Here is a 15,457-nt window from a genome sequence, read left to right as displayed (position 1 = left end):
CTGGCAGGCATACACTTAGCTATATTAAATTGGGAAGCTTTGCTTGCTTCCTCTGCAGCCACATTGAGCAGGGCTTAAAACACTTCAGCCACTGTTAAAAACAGAAAAATCCATGCCTGAGCCTGGAGTTCCCATTATTTGCCATACATTTTCCACCTCATGCATACAATCTAACAGCTCATGCCTCACCTTCACCCCCACCCCCACTAATGCCTCTGACAGACAGGCACGTGCAAACGCACACACACACAGCTGTCCCAAGCTAGGAATATATATATATATAATACATAGATATCTGGAATATCTATCTAGAATATAGATATAGATAAAGATCTGGAATATATATGCATCTGTAATATATATCTGGAAAATATATGTGCTTGGAATATATATCTATCTAGAATATATATGTGTGTGTGTATATATATATTTATATATATATATATATATATATATATATATATATATATATACATATAAATAGATAGAGAGAGAGAGAGAGAGAGAGAGAGAGAGAGAGAGAGAGAGAGAGAGAGAGAGCTGGAGACCACCTTAAGTAAAAAGTTCCTTGAAATACCATCTTTTGTTAAATAAATCATTCTATTTCTAGATCTCAAGGAACAGTAATGTACCTGCACCCTCCTTAAGAATTTATTAATGAACAGAAAAACCATTCATGTGATTCATCAAAAGGATACAAGGAATTCATGGGCCCATTTGCTCTACTGGCCATATCCAATTCTCTCTCAATTAATTCTCTGTCTATTCTGGTTCCTGAGGGGGCAAAGTGACATATACCATGTTTCCCCGATAATAAGACACTGTCTTATTATATTTTTTGGACAGAAAAACACCAGAGGGCTTATTTTCAGGGGAGGGCTTATTTTAATGAACACTGACAACAATTTTAATAAACAGGTAAATGTGAACAAAAAAATGTACCTTTATTCAATAATGAATTCAATAAAGAACAGGATGATGCGCTCACTGCTGCAGCTCTGATTGGATGCAGCTCGGAGCGCGGCGTGCGTTTCACCCGGGGGGGGGACGGTGCATACAGAGGGTACCGTAATGTAGCGTGTAGCGCAGGGGATCACCTTCACTACAGTAGCAATCTCAATAAGGCTTATTTTAGGGGGAGGGCTTATTTTAGAGGAATCTTACACAGTAAGGGGAGGGCTTATTTTCGGGATAGGTCTTATTATCGGGGAAACACGGGTATGATAGTTTCAAGTAATCCTAGCCCTTCCCAGTATTCCAGGCTAGATCTGAACAGCCCTAAATGTTAGAGGTGACCCTGTTTTATATTTGGGAGTCACCAGAGCCTTCAAACATACCAACAAACCTCAAGGACTTTTGGAATATGCTGAGAGTGAGAGAACTCTATATGAATGTGTCCTGAAATTTCTAACGCTACTTTGGTATATGGATGGGTGCTTGAGGGCCTGTCCTCATGAAATGATCAGTCATACAAGCTGTTTCTGTCTACCTGTTCCTAAGGGAAGTATCTCATCCTTTTGGCACTGCATCAGTAGGTAGGAAGCTGCCATGTGACCTACAAGTGTTCCTAATTAAGAGCCTATTTTGTAGCATTCTCTCCTTGTACCAATTTTCCTCTGAAGGTTCTAAGTAGCAAAATATATGCTGACTTGTTTTTTAAGAAGCTTGTCGAGAGCTGGGCACCTTTCTGCATTCCCTATCTTCCCCCCTGCCCGTCTGCCTGCCTGCTTGCCACTTAACCCAGCCCAGCCCAGCCTAGCCCAACCCCTCTCAGCTCTGCAGCTCAGCCCGGTGCAGCCCAGTGGATCTGGACCCAGAGCCTCGAAGCGCATCCCCAGTCCAGCCCAGCCTCGTTTCCTCTAGCCTAGCACCATGGCAGATGCTTTCACTGGCACCTGGAAGCTGGTTGACAGCAAGAACTTTGATGACTACATGAAGTCCATTAGTGTTGGCTTTGCCACAAGGCAGGTGGCCAGCACGACCAAGCCCACCACCATCATCGAGGTCAGTGGGGACACCATCACTATCAAGACTCAGAGCACTTTAAAGAATACCAAGATCTCCTTCAAGCTCGGAGTAGAGTTTGATGAGACAACAGCCGATGACAGGAAAGTCAAGTCTCTCATCACACTGGATGGAGGCAAACTTGTCCATTTCCAGAAGTGGAACAGGCATGAGACCACACTTTTTCGGGAGCTCCAGGATGGGAAGCTCATGCTGACACTAATTCATGGCAGTGCAGTCTGTGTTAGGACCTATGAGAAGGAAACAGCTTGAAGCCAGCCTACCTGTTCACTGTCAACTCCTCTGCCTACGGCTACCACTGAACTCAACAGCAGATTGCCTCATTTCTGTACCCCATCCCTCTCTCCACCCCAGTGTTTTGTACCAATTGACTCTGGTCAAGGAACTCTTCAGAAATGGAAAACATATGGTGCTGTCCTGGTCCTAGTTGAAGCCCAGTCTGTATTTTTTTAAAACTGCATCTGATGGCTGATCCCAAGCCAATAAAGCAGATTCCACAGTCAGTCATTAAAAAAAGAAGCTCATCAAGTTAATCAAATATTTTAAAGCTTTTAGCCTTCATGGAAGATGCAGTCATCTCCCCAGTCATCTGTTTGTGTAGACACCTCATGAACACCAATAGGTGAGATAACCAGGGGACCCAGGAAATTACTGTCTCTCATTGCCTTTGGGGGCACACCAAACCCCCCTCTACCAACTTCTTTATTCACTTTCTTGAGGAGAATCTGTGATCGTCCAATTACTTTAACTGAAATGTCTTTATTTCTTCTCGTTTCATTTATAGTAATCATGTCAATATGGATATGGTTCAATTTTTCCAGTAGTGCACCAACTCATTCGTCATTGGACAAAATTTCATAGAGTGCCAACAGTTAAATTAATATTTGTAGATTGCCCCCAAACTGTGTGATTCTTAGCACCCTCTGACCTCTTGCTTCAGTCCACCATCAACACTGCAGAAGTGGAGGAGGAGTGTATAGGACTAAAGGCTGCTTTGTATTTTTATCTGTTTAGTGGGTCCCCATAGCTAAAGGATTTGTTCCCTACTAGTTCAACTTCTGGTAACGACACAATTTGTCACTAATGCCATACTTAATGTCTTTTTAGCTTATTAGAATGAACAGAACTTATGTTCTCCTGGTACTTCAAGTGTCCCAGGTCCTTACGACAAAGTGATAAAGCACTAGAGGAAAACTTTTGTGGGCTTTATAAGATATTTCAGTACTCAAAGGGATCTGCTGTCTCATCCATTTGGGCATTCTCTCCAATAATGCATCTATGACTCTGGTCCATGTTTTCCCCTCAGTTTATCACATGTTGTTCGCCTAATGTGCTGGAGGTCTTCCTTGTTTTCTCTTGATATAACAAGAATACCAATGAAGTACACAGTATGTTCACTGGTTGAATCCTGGGATAAACCCACTGTCTCTTTGTAGTGTTTGTCTAAATTATATGTAGTAATGGATAAAAATAGGCATTCTTTACCCACTTGGTTTTGCTACATGGATAGTTAGACTGAATTCTTCTGAATGATTACAAATGTCATTTAATAGACTGTGAAATGTATGTTACTATCAGTATAATGTCATCAACAAATAAAAGGAAGACCTTCTCATCTAGAGGGAATTCTTTCTCAACTTTTACTTTGTGAGGAATCTCCTCAATGACGATGGTGAACCCATTGCCCCTCTTGGAAAGCACATCTCCCTATTTGATATCTAATTTTATATTAATGGTCATAATATATTGATAGTAAATAACACATGCAGGGGAAATTCTACCATATATTGAAAGAATAATTAATTCTAATATTATGTAAACTATTTGAAGAAATAGGAAAAGAAAGAATCTTATCAAATTTCCTTTATGATATAAATAGGAGATCTTGATACCTGATTTAGGGAGAGACAAATCAAAGAACGAATACTATAGACCTATTCCCCTAATGAATATCAACACAAAGTTTTTATTCTTATTTTTTCCAGATTCCAGTCCTGCTGATAATTTTATTTATTTTTATTTTTTTAATTAAGTTATTTTTTTTTAGTTTTCAACATTCACTTCCATAAGTTTTAAATTTTCTCCTCCTCCCCAATATGGCTTGCAATCTTACATGGGCTCTAAACATAACACAAAATTTTTTAAATAAACATTTAGTAAAGAGGTTACAGCAACATATAAAAAAGATTGTACATTATGATGAAGTAGGGTTTATACCAGGAATGCAGAATTGGCTCAGTATTAGGAAAACTATAAACATAAAACAATCACAATTGTATGATTATGTCAATAAATGCAGAAAATTTTTTTGACAAAATACAACCCTAATTCATATTAACAACATTAAAAATCTTAGGAATAAATGAACCTTTCCTTTATTTGGAAAATATGATTTATCTAAAACCAAGAGTGAGCCTTATACATAATGGAGATAAATAGGATGTCTTTACAATAAGATCAAAGGTAAAGCAAGGATGTCTATTATCATCACCATTATTTAGTATAATGTTAGAAGTGCTATCTATAGCAATAAAGAAAAGAAAAAGAAATCTAGGAAATAACCATAAGCAAAGAGGAAAGAAAAAGATTGAGTTTTGCCTATAAAATCATGGTCTACATAGAGAACCCTAGAAAGTTATTGAAGCAATAACTTCAGCAAAATATCAATATACACCCACACCTTTCCATATTTTACCAACAAAACTCATCAGGAAGAGATAGAAAGGGAAATTCTATTTAAAATAATTATTGGAAATATAAAATATTTGAGTCCATCTAACAACTAATGCATAGTAACTATGAAATACTCTATAAAAATAAAGGCACTCAAATAAGTGAAGAGATATTAATGGCACATTGTTGGGTCATGTCAATATAATTAAAATGACAAGATTACTACAAAATTGATTTACTTATTCAGTTTCTATTCAAGATATTACTTTGTAGAGCTAGAAAAAAATAACCAAATTTATTTGAAGGAATAAAAGATCAAGATTCTTCAGGGAAATAAAGACGAAAAAAAGAAGGAAGGGGGTCTAGAGTGCCAAATCTTAAAGTATACTACAGTACTCAGGGAAATTATTTTATAATGATAAAAAAATAAGTGGTTAATCCTTTGAACATATGAGGTACACAACATATTAGAAAAATACCAACATAGTTTAGTGTTCAATAGCCCAAAGAAACCTTCTAAAGTAATAACTTATTATTTAACAAAAATTGCTACGAAAACTAAAAAACAGCCTGGCAGAAGTTTAGTTTAGGTCAGGAGTTCTACACTTGGATTCATGGATAGATTTCAATGGGCAATGTATTTGGATGGGGAAAATGGCATCTTTATTTTCACTAACTTCTAACTGAAATTTAGTATGTGCTTCAATTATTTTAAAGAGTTGCACTCAAAAGAGATCCATAGGTTTCACCAGATTGCCAAAGGGGCTCATGACACACCCCATAGAAGACAAAATGCACAATTTTAATTACATAAAACTGAGTAGGTTTTGCACACAAAAAAATCAGTACAGTTAAAGTTAGTAGGGAAACCAGTAACTGAAGAAAAAAAATCTTTGCAGAAAAGTTTGATACCCAAATTATATGGAGCTGATTCATCACAAGAATAATGGCTATTTCCCAGTTGATAAATGGTGAAAGAATAAGATATTAACAAGCAATTCTCAAAGGAAAAATATAAATGATCAACATTCATAAATGAAAGAATGTTCCATATTGGTAATAATTAGAGAAATTCAAATTAAAATTGAGGTTCTAATTCATATCTACCAAATTGGCAAAGATATCAAGGAAGAAAAATGACACTTTGCTGGACTGTGGGGAAGAGAGAGGCACACTGGTATTCTATTTATAGAGCTGAAAATTGATCTAGTGATTCTGGAAAGCAGTTTGTAACCATATTCCAGAGTGACTAAATGTCATACATACCCTTTGATCCAGTGATATTAATACTAGATCTAAAAGATCAAAGAAGAAAAAGAATCATATTTACAAAAATATTTATAGCAACATTTTTGTCATTACAAAGAAACGAACCCAAAGGGGTGCCTTCAATTTGGGAAATGCTGAACAAGTTATGGTACGTGGGCTTAATTCAGCAGCATATTGGTAAATATTTAAAAACCCAACCCTCTGGGAAAATGCAAACATGATACATTTAAATTTAATCTGCATTATTAATATTCTCCCCATCCCTTCCTTAAGTGTATACAAAAACAACAAAAATCAAGTTCTGATTTGTAGTATTCACCAGTTTCTGAGGTATGATAATTGGCTCTCCAGGAGGTACAAGCTGACCTCAGAATACACTAATTTAATTGAATGTTATTTCAGTATATTAAATGACAAAAGGCATATTTCAGAGAAACCTCGGAAGACTTGTATGAACCAAATGCAGGATGAAACCAGCAGAATCAAGAGAATAATTTAGATAGTAGTAACAATATGGTAAAGACAAATAGCTTTGACAAATTTGAGAACTCTGACCAACCATGACTGTAGAGGGATGATGAGAAGGCATGACAGTAATCTCCTGACAGAGAGATGATAGACTGAAGATGCAGAATTAGAAACACATTTTTGAATATATGAAATGTTTGAATTTGTTTTTATTGATTATGCTTATTTGTTTTTTAAAATGTGTTTTTCTTTTTTTCTTTGGGGGGAGAGGAGATAGCTATAGGATTGCCCCTCCCCCAGAAAAAAAAAGAAAGAAAAGAGGGTCATTGAAGAATTTTTGTTTTAAACGAACAACAAGATGGAGGGCTAGATATTTTCTCTGATCCCTGTGACCTCAAGTAAAACAACTTCAGCTTTCTCCATGGTCTAGCACAACTGGATCTCAAACAAAGGTTTAAAACATTAATGGATATCTACCTTGATCTTGCAGGGCATGTCCTACCCCATTTCCCAGCCGCAAGGCTCCCAAGGACTTGACCTGCTGACTTAAAACAAAATCTAACCCAATACCCCAGCACATCTTTGCTCTTTCTATAGCCCTAGAGATCCAGGTTGCAGAATTTGCTTCTGGCCTTAGTGACAGCATTCTGGGCTGCAAAATATTTTTACAGGAGAGCCGAGATGCAAGATGCAAGAAAACTTCCCATAACTTCTGAACACAGAAAATAAAGTAAAAATCAAAAGAATCCATAGACCACTTCAGAAAAGAAAAACCCAAGACCGTAAACTCCAAAAAATATAATGGTTAAGTTAAACATTTCCATTGAGAAAGATAATATTTCAAGGAATCAGAAGCATTTTCATATACAAAGGAAAGGAAATTCTAATCACACAAGACTATTTTACACTCCCCAGAAAACAGGAAAATGAAAAAATGTGTTCTGAAGAGCAGTGGAGCTCACATCGCAGTCCAGGGGGACCTGCCCTGAAAATACGCACTTAACTGTAAATGATAAAAAGAATGACATTGGAAAAAAAAAGAGAAAACCTTACAATCTGTTGCTTATAAGAAACACATTTTAAAAACACAGACATATACAAAATAAAATCAAGAGAATGAAAACAATGTACTGTGCACCAAGTGAATCCACAAAGGTAAGAATTGCCATCATGCTATCAAAGTGAAAGCAAACATTCAAAAAAAACAAAATCACCTCCCAGTGGATGAGTGGTCAAAAGGATATGAAAAACAGAAAGCATAGAAAGATCTACATAAACTGATGCAGAGACAAGAAAAAAAATATACAAAATGAGTACAAAAATGTAAACGGTGAATGCTGCAAATTATGGCGGGAAAGCATGTTTCCAAAGAAGAGATATAAGAAAAATTCCTTACCCTACTTCTTTGCAGAGGTGGGAAGAGTGAGTGTGGTACATTGAGCACCTTTTCAGATTTTTTCTATGTATTGGTCCATTTTGCTGACATTTTCTCTTTTTTCACTCTTTTTCTTTAATTTTTTTTGTTGTTATTATATGGGGGTGGCTTTCTGGGAGGGGATACTTGGAGATATTCTGATGATGTACAAAACAAAATGTATCTGTAAAATGTCTTTAAAAATAAACTTTGTAAAGCTAAAGAGGAGGGAACCAAGTGGCCGTTAGGGGCTTTTAGTGTCTGCTAGGCTTAAAACAAGCTAATTATTATGATGGGGTTACATTAATAACATGAGTTATACTTTGGATATATATAGCATTTTGGGTATATATATGTATATAGCATTATATATTGTCTGTATATAAGATATATAATGTGTGTATGTGTATATATGCATATATGCACATATGCACATATATACATACATGTATGTATATATAATGGGCAATGTATTTGGATGGGGAAAATGACATCTTTATTTTCATTAGCCTCTAACTGAAATTTAGCATGTACTTTGATTATTTTAAAGAGTTTCACTCAGAAGAGATACATAGGTTTCAGCAGACTGCCAAAGGGGCCCACGACACAAAACACCTCTCTGTTTTGGACTAACACCTCATAGAAGATAAAATGCACAGTTTTGATTGCATAAAACTGAGTAGGTTTTGCACAATCCAAATTATATAGTTATGTGTATATATATATATATATATATATATATATAGTATACACACACATATATAATACTTATGGGCTAAACTTGTGGAGGAATCCATCACCACATGAGTAGGAATCAGCTCAAAATTAATTGAAATACATTTAGAACCATGGGAAAGAGGAGCATATGTTTTAAAGTTCTGTTGACATAGGCACATTTTGAAATTCAGGAACCTAGAGCATCTCCTTATTGCTTACACTCTCACAAATGAACCCTCATGGCTGGAATACTCACCCTCCTTAGCTTCCTAGATTCCTTCAAGGCTTGTCTCAAGGGAAAGTTTCACTGGATCATAGATTTTGAGCAGAAAGACATCTTAGACATCATCTGGTTCAATTATCTCATTATGCAGATGAGGAAACTGAGCTCAAATCCAGCAGTCTTTCCGCTGCACTTTTCTTCCTAAGCCTAATTGTGAGTGTTATCATCTTTCTCAGATGACCTTTTATGTATTTATTACTGGGCATCTTGCTTATGCCTGGCTCATTGAAGACAGAGATTGTTTCATTTTTGCCTTTGAATGCTCAAAACCTAGCACATTTGTTGGCACATAGTATGCCCTCAAGTGCTTGATAAATTGAATTTGCTGAAACTTCAGGGAACTCAAAATCCAAGCCAAGTCCAAGGACCAGAATTTCATTCTTTTAAAATTTAAACTGATTTATAAGGAAAGAGAAATGCATAAACTTCTGGATCTTGACTCTGTGCATCTAGTATGTCGTCTTTATACTAGATACTTTGACCTCAGAAGGAAACCTCTATCTCTATTGGAGTTAATCTTTAGCTTATAAGAACTATATTGTTACAAAGTTAGTGTAGACAAGGGTAAGGTACACTCTGAAAGCTACTTAGAGAAAAGCATTCATTTTCCCCATTACACAAAAAGTATTTTAGTCAATCATATTAAAACTACTTAGCAACAAATTTAAATATGAAGTAGAAATCATTTTCCATATGACAAATATTCGTATAGCATTAGTCATGTGATCTAGACTTAGATTTAATTTGGAGCTGGAAAGGCCCTTATAAGACATTTAGTCTTCTGCTTTCACTTTAGAGATCAGAAAGCTGAGCCCCAAAGGGATTAAGAAAATTGCCCAGAGTCTTACAGACAGTAAGGAGCAGAGGTAGGATTTGAACTCAGGACTTCTGAGTCTAAATCCAGTGCCAGTCTTTATTATCAAGTTAAACAAAATCAATTCCTCTCAATATGGAGATGCCTCATTAAAAAGATGTTTGGGAATTTACTTTATGTGCAAATCTAGGAGTGAACTCTTGAGGATACCCCTGGCTAGTTTCACTTCAACTTAAAGTGGAAGGAAAGGATGGTTTTTTTTGTTCTTTCTCCTCACACCCAAGTGGAAGGACATATCCCTATTGGACCAATGCTCATGGATAGAATTCTTCTTTTTGAAGTTGCTTCCTGAAGGAAAGTACCAAAATAATTATTCCTTGCACACAGGATATAAGGATATTATTTATTTCATTCTGCAAGATAGATTTTACAAGTTAAGAATACATCTGAATTTTTCCTAATTGTCAACTCCTTAAAAATATGAGAGCACTCATCAATCATATGGTCCTATAACAAGAGTCATCCAAATTCATTAATACAATTTATATTTGCCTTGCCAAGGGACAGTAAAAGAAGCATCCAAAAATCAAATGCAAATCCCTTTGCTAATGTGAAAAGTGAAAGCTCTGTTAATAAATTGCAGAGAATTTCCCTTAAACTTGTTATCTTAGTTATTAGAACAAATGACATTTCTTATTGATGGCCAAACTCAATATGAGAAGATCGCTTTGGAAGCACTCTCAGTAATTTGTGTTTGAAGCTACAATCTCACAAAGAGTTCCATATTTCAAATGCTGTTAAAGGTTTGAGTGAACAATGAGCCAACACTGGGACTCAGCAGCCAAGAAAAGCTAATGCAATCTTCTGCTACATTAATAGCAATTCGTTGTCCAGAACAAAGGAAGTTATTGAAGTCCTGCTGTCCTCTGCCCTGCTCAGGCCACATCTGAAGGATTGTGGTCGGTTCTGAGGGCTGTATGGTAGAAAGGACCACAACAAGCTAGAAGGCATTCAAGGGAGAGCAGGGGCCCTGAAAACCATGTTTTATGAGCAATGGCTGAAGGGGATAGAGACATTTAGTGTGTTCAGTGAAAATATTTACAAGGGCTATGATAGCTGTCATAAAGTATTGGAAGGGTTGTTACATTGGGGATGGATTTGGCTCATTTCTATGTAGGTGCTAGTGATAGAACTAAGGACAGTCTGCAGAATTTATGAGGAGGGAGGTTTCAATTCCATTTTAGAAGGAGTTCCTGAATAATCAGGGCTCTGTCATGATGGAGTGGACTATCTTGTAAGTTAGTGAATTACCTGTCTTTGGCAATGGTCAGAAGCAACCTGAATGATCACCTATCAGGACTATTGTAGAAGGGATTCTTGCATGGGGCAGGGGATTGGCAACTTTTACAGTTTCCTTCAATTTTGTAAGAGCCTCTAATTCTGCATCCAGCACTCATCACCCTCTTCTTCCCCCCTGCCAGAGAGCCAGCCTATATGACAAAGAATATTTTTTAAGAACAAAGGAGGGAGGAAAAAAATGGGCAACATTGTGCAATACACTGAAAAGATATGAAAATAGATGCAATGTTCCACACCCACTTCTTTGGGGCCATTCTTGTTCTTTGTAATTTTGCAATGTTGACTTTTTTTGTTGTTTTTTTGGAGGGGGGAAGGCACGACAATTGGGGTTAAGTGACTTGCCCAAGGTCTCACGGGTAGTAAGTGTTGTCTGAGGGTAGATTTGAACTCAGGTCCTCCTGACCCCAGGGCTGGTGCTCTATTCACTGTGCCACCTAGCCATTCCACAACATTGACTTTTAACTCTTTTGTGGTTGCTTCTTCTGTTTCCATTATTGTAGCTATTGTATACATAATTTTCTCGGATCAACTTATTTCATTCTGTAACAGTTCATATAGATCTTTTCAAACCTCTCTTTATTAATCATATGGACTACTTTTTACAGGACAGTGATATTCTATTACATTTGGTTACCAAACTATTTAGTCATTCTTCAATTGATGGACTTCTACTCTGTTTCTAGCTCTTGGCCACAACAAAAAACCCAGCAGTATTTTTTTTTTTGTGTTATCAACGATCTGAAAACAATACTAATAGACTATTATCATATGGTCAGAGACTATGAATGTGATCATTTCAGAGAAACATGAGGAGACTTGTGTAAAGACTGATACAAAGTGAAATAGGTACAACCAAGAAAACAATACATATAATGACTACAACAAAGGAAAAATGCATGAAACTGAACACTGTGAAATTAGTTTGACCAAGTTTGGTCCCAAGGAGGAGTTGAAAAAATGTACTTTTTCCCTTCTGCAAAGGTGGGGACTAAGGGTGTGGAATAGACATATACCATCTGACAGGATGTGTTGGTTGTTTTTGCTGAACTGTTTTTTTCCTCTTCCTTTTTAAACACTTTGTTATGAGAGATGGTCCATTGTGTATGGGAGACAGGTTGGATATATTCAGCAATAAGTGTGACATAAAACCAAAAGATACCAAGTAAAATATATTTTGTATTTATTTATTTTTTAATAAATAAATGCTTTCATCTGGAGTTAGATCCACAGAACTTGCTGTATCCATATGCCTTCTACTATTTGTAGCTAGCACCATCATATTTAGCACCAAAATTACATTTGAGATTAGTGTTCCTGGCCTTGACATTCTTTTTTTTTTTTGGATTTTTTGGAGGGCAATTGGGGTTGTGACTTGCCCAAGGTCACACAGCTAGTTTTTGTGTTAAGTGTCTGAGGCCGGATCTGAACTCAGGTCCTCCTGACCCCAGGACTGGTGCTCCATTCACTGAGCCACCTAACCGCCCCATTGACATTCTTTTTTTTTGAGGGGGGAAGGCAAAGCAGTTGGGGTTAAGTGACTTGCCCTAGGTCACGCAGCTAGTTAAATGTCAAGTGTCTTAGGTCATTTGACTACGGGGCCAGTGCTCTATTCACTGCACCACCTAGCTGTCTCCGATATTCTTGAAATAGGAGAAAAGATGGGAAGGGAGTATAAGTGGACAGTAGGGGAAAGAAGAAAAAGGTGCTGATTATGATAGAAGAGATTCCTGCATTCTAGAATCTTTGGGTTGGGAGAGACTTCAGAAGTCACATCTAGACCAGGCCACATGTCACCAATGATCCCCTTGACAGTGGGGACAGCAAGACATTGATCCTACATATGAAGATCCCCAGTGATGGCCCTGCAAGCAATGCAAAGTGCAGATGCAAACAATGTGGGCTTTGAAATGGAGGCTTAAAAGCTTAGAAGAGCTAGATGATTAAAAAGTTAAGCAGCTTCTTCAGAAATATACCCAAACTTACAAACTGAATGTCATGGAATCCTAGAAGCTATTCTTGTTCCTTTTAAAAGAGGACCAATGACATCACAGGATGATGTCTTGACTTAATGTCAATTGGATTTAAGTGAGGCAGCGTTGCACAAAGTCGTCAGCCTCATTTTCTCTTCCAGAGTCATCAGACTCCAGTGGCAGGACAAAAGTCAAGATGACTGGTGATGGCCTAGGATGCAGTGGATGACCTTAGCATCTTTGATGCCTGACCAAGCTCTAAGTCACCTTCATGGCCATTGGACCAAATTGTTCTCATCTGCCTATTCTAAAGTCTTCACATGCTTGGGGTAGACATCCTCCCTCCAACTCACCAGTGGGTTTGAGGCCTGTCAGTCACCCTCAGCCTGGTTTAGCCCAATTGCCAAGATGGTTTTACTTAGGTACGGCTGCTATGCATGCTACAGTTTCCTGAAGCCACAGGTGAGAGTTGAGTGAGAGGTGACCACCAAAGCATCCCTGAAAAGGGTTTGGGGGTGGCTAGGTGATGCAGTGAATAAAGCACCGGCCCTGGAGTCAGGAGGACCTGAGTTCAAATCCGGCCTCAGACACTTGACACAAAAATCTAGCTGTGTGACCTTGGGCAAGTCACTTAACCCCAATTGCCCTCCAAAAAAAAGCAAAGGAAATGGTTTGGCAAACCCTCACCCCAGAGGTGCTAGTTCTCCCTGAACACCCCTACACCCCAATCCTATAGGTGAAAGGTGCCTTAGAAATGTGGTCATATAATCCAAGTCCTCACCATAATTTTTAAATGGCCTATCATGAACAGTTCTACTTGACAGTAAAATTTTTCTTCCATCTTTAAATCAGATGGGAGCTGTGATCTTACCTCACCTTCCCTATTCATCATACCTAAATTTTGTTCTTCAGAATGCTTACCTGGCTTTGACCAATCTCACTTTGTACAACCTTTCAGCTTCTGTATATTTCCTGGTCTCCTAATCAGTCTTGGTTCTCCTGGTCATGGCTTATAGCCCTGTTTTTATTCCATCCATCTCTCCAGGAAACTCACAATTCAGTTTTTGAAATGATCTACTTCACAGGGGTCTTGAGAGGATGAATGCTAGTATTTATAAGATTATTGGATCATTTAAGTCAAATGACAATTTTTACCAACCTCTTAAGTATCTTATGTCTTTCTAGTTTTTTTTCATTGAATCTAGAGATGAAGTAATTTATTTTTCACTTATTTTTTCAGTACTTGTATTTTATATTTTTTGCTGTATTTATTTATTTTGGGGGGAATTAATGAAGGAAGCCAGAGAAAAAAGGAGGTAGAGATGAGGAGAGAGAGAACATGGGAGACAGCCAGAAAAAATACTGGACGTTGGGTGATGGAGTATCTCATTCAACGAACTAGAAAGTAGAAAGAAGAGGATATGATGGGGGGTGTGCAATAAGAAAGTATGTGTGTGGAGGGGGTAGGTTATTTGAATGCCAGACAGAGAATTGTGTACTTGATACTGGAGGTGAAAGGGAGCCACTGGAATTTATTGTGTAGAGGAATGACATGGTGAGACCTATGCTTCAGGAAAGTTACTTTGACAACTGAGTGAAGAATGGACTTGAGTCTAGGCAGACCCACCAATAGGCTACAGTAGTCTAGGAATGAAGTAACTAAGTACTCAATCAGTGTGGTGGCAGTGTCAGAGAAGAGGAGACATATTCAAGAGATATTGCAAAGGTAAAATTGATAGACTTTGACAACAGATTGGATATGGAGGGTGGAGTGAGACAGAGTGAGAAGTAGAGGATGTCATCTGGGTTTTGATTCTTAGGGACTGGGAAGATGATCTTGCTTTTGACAGTAGTAAGGAAGGTAGGAATGGGGAAGGTTTAGGGGAAAAGATAATCAGTTCAATTTTGGACATATTGAGTTTCAGATGTCTACTATACATCCAGTTTGAGATGTTGAATAGGCAGCTGAAGATGTGAGACTCAAGGTCAGCTGAGAGATTGGAGTAGGAAGGATAGATTTGAGAATTGTCATCATAGAGATGATAATTAAATCCACAGGAGCTGATGAGATCACCAAATGAAGTAGTATAGAGGGAGAAGGGAAGAGGGCCCAGGAACACCCAAGATTAGTGGGTATTTCCTGGATGAAGATCCAGCAACAGATACTAAAAAGTCTCCACAGAACGATTTCCCAGGAATCCAAATTGCAAGTGATTCAAAGGGCAATGGAGAGACACATTATGAGTACAAGTAGACTCCAGCATATTACCAACAATGCTTTGTGCTAAAAAAAAATACACCAAAGACATGAAAGGCATATGTGACTGGAAAGGGAAGTGGACTTTCTCTGTGGCAAGAAAAAAGCATAACAATCAATAATCTGAGTGTTACACTGGTAGTCAAGATGAAGCCTTCCAATGAATAGCAGGATGAATAGGTATGATTGAATTGTTATCTGCATTAGT

At 37.6% G+C, this 15,457-nt stretch overlaps 1 protein-coding gene and 1 pseudogene across 1 annotated transcript in view; one reads left to right on the top strand and one right to left on the bottom strand.

The window, feature by feature from the left end:
* Positions 1 to 15,457, bottom strand: part of VAMP7 (vesicle associated membrane protein 7) — a 427,850-nt gene that overhangs the window by 398,020 nt on the left and 14,373 nt on the right. The window lies entirely within an intron of this gene.
* On the top strand, positions 1,873 to 2,403 carry LOC138142626 (fatty acid-binding protein, heart pseudogene; annotated as a pseudogene).

This window comes from Petaurus breviceps, unplaced genomic scaffold (assembly GCF_028583685.1).
Source record: "Petaurus breviceps papuanus isolate PSGF00001 unplaced genomic scaffold, PetGlider_PUasm1.0 90601, whole genome shotgun sequence".
Taxonomy (NCBI): Eukaryota; Metazoa; Chordata; class Mammalia; order Diprotodontia; family Petauridae; genus Petaurus; species Petaurus breviceps.
This window is presented reverse-complemented; position numbering and strand designations above follow the sequence as displayed.